The sequence below is a fragment of the Grammomys surdaster genome, unplaced genomic scaffold (assembly GCF_004785775.1).
Source record: "Grammomys surdaster isolate TR1022 unplaced genomic scaffold, NIH_TR_1.0 99, whole genome shotgun sequence".
NCBI classification, from domain to species: domain Eukaryota; kingdom Metazoa; phylum Chordata; class Mammalia; order Rodentia; family Muridae; genus Grammomys; species Grammomys surdaster.
This window is the reverse complement of record NW_021604578.1, coordinates 12,816,103-12,818,656: the sequence shown is the minus strand read 5'-3', so window position 1 is coordinate 12,818,656 and position 2,554 is coordinate 12,816,103.

The following is a 2,554-nucleotide window of genomic DNA, read 5'->3' as shown; positions in this document are numbered from 1 at the left end:
TACTGTTTTCTTTGTCATCTACAAGGCTTAATGGAGACAAGAAGGCATCTTTCAACAAACACATCCTTAAAAAACTTTAAAGCTAAACTTTTATTCAACACAATTTGGATCTTGAAGCTTCAATATCAAAGCATTGAGAACAGGTGTTCATGACTCCTCGTAATTCTTTTGAAGTTTCTGTTACAGAACATCTGGTTTGTTTGATAGGCATTTATGTATTCACATTTGTTAGACGAGAGAGTGAGGCAGGTGTGGTTCTGAAACACTGAACACATTCATGGTTAATGGGCTTAATTTCCCACTATCCATAATACCACTCTTTCATAAAAAGCAATGATGTAAGGAACACACTCTTTCAGAGGGTCTAGTTTGAGGGTAAAATAATGTCTGTCTCCAAGATGTATTCACCGAGTTATTAAAATGCTTGTCATTATGCAAAATGCTAATTCTGCCTTAGCATGCAAGTTTTCTATTTTGATTACGCATACAGTTGCCATCTAGCCAATGGTTCTCATTTCTATTCTTTGCTATGAAGCTTTAGAAGTCAGAAACAGTATTTTGCATTTAGAGATGTTTGTTCCTACTTGGGATAGGACATAGGAGTTCACTTTTAAGGAGCTTTGAAACAGTTGGTGTTAGAATACTAGTCTGAAACATCTCATTTGCTCCACAGAGCTTCAATAAAATCAGAAATATAAAATGTTAAAATTCAAAATGACAAAAAAGAACAGAGGTGGATTTCTACACTTTGGTGTTTTACATAAATGAATACAGCATAAAAAGAATAGAAGGAATATACAAATCAAGTCAAGACCCTTCTATCTAACTTCATACAATTGACTTTAACTTTGAGAGTGCTATGCACAGAACTATATCCACCTACAATGAATAAAGTGAGCGTCTAACTCCCGCTGCTACTGTGTTTTGAAGAAAGAAGATAATTAGGGCCAAGTGTGTCATAGACTTAACTCACAATACAGTGGATCATTTTCCTCTGTGTGTATATACGTAAGTAAATATGACATACAGAGAGATGAAAGTTACCTCCCAGCTGGAAACACTGCCATTGGCAGAAACTAGGATAGTACACTAACTTTGAACTTCTAGCTCCTTGAAATATAGAACACATAAATTTTGTTTTAAGCCATGGAAACTAGTACTTGTAGCTATGACTCCTGAAGAGATTTGCTTCGTGAAAAATGTGTTTGTTTTTGTTATAGCTTCAGAAAATATAATGGGATATGGTCATAAAGTAAATTTAGGCAAATCACTTTTTTTCTCTTTAGATTATTTATTATTATTATTATTATTATTATTATTATTTTGCTTTGTTTATTTATATCCCAAATGTTACCCTCTCTAGGTCTCCTCTCAAAGAGCTTTTCCCCCCATACCCCTTCTGATTCACCTATAAGAGGTTGCACCTATTCCCCTGGGCATTGCCTCTCTCTGGGGCATCAAGTCTCTACAGCATTAGGCCCACCCTTTCCCACTGAGGCCACGAAAGGCAGTCCCCTACTATGCATATGCCAGGGGCCTCAGGCCAGCCCAAGTATGCTCTTTGGTTAGTGGCTTAGTCTCTGGGAGCTCCCAGTGTTCCAGGTTTGTTGACACTGTTGGTCTTCCTATGAGGTTGCCATCTCCTCCCGTTCCTTCAATTCTTCTTCTAACTCTTCCATAGTGTTCCCTGACCTCAGCCCAATGCTTGGCTGTGAGCATCTGCATCTGTCTCAGTCAGGTGCTGGTAGAGCCCCTCAGAGGACAGCGATTCTATGCCTCTATCTGTAAGCACAACATAGCACCAGCAATAGTGTCAGGGCTTGGTTCCCTTCCCATGTGATAGATCCCAAGTTGGTCCAATCACTGGTTGTCATTTACTCAATTTCTGCTCCCTATTTGTCCCTGGGTTTCCTTTACACAGGAAAAATTTTGGATAGACAAATTTTGAAGGTCAGTTAATATCCTCATCCCTCCACTGGGGGCCCTATCTAACTATTGGAGGTGGTTTCTTTATATCCCCACTGTTGGACATTTCAGCTAAGGCATCCCTATTGAGTCCTAGGAGCCTCCCCTGTCCCAGGTCTCTGGAACTTTCTAGAGGCTACCCCACCCCACAATCCCAGAAGCTGTATATTTTCATTCATTCTCCTGACCCTTTGGGCCTCTCTCCTGTCTCCATCCATACCTAATCTTGCCTCCCCCTTTCCTGTCCCTCCCTTCTCTCATCAAAGTTCCTCTCTCCCTCTGCCTTTCATAATTATTTTGTTTCCCTTTCTAAGTGGGATCAAATTATTCTCATTTGAACATTCTTCTTGTTGAACTTCTTAGGGTCTGTGGGTTATATCATGAATATTCTGTACATTTAAGCTAATATCCACTTATCAGTGAATACATACTATGCACGTCCTTTTTGGGTCTGGGTTACCTCACTCAGAATGTTATTTTCTAGTTCTATCCATTTGCCTGAAAAATTTATGAGGTGTTTTTTTTAATGGCTGAATAGTATTTCATTGTGTAAAGGTACCACATTCTTTCATATTCCATTGAGGGACAT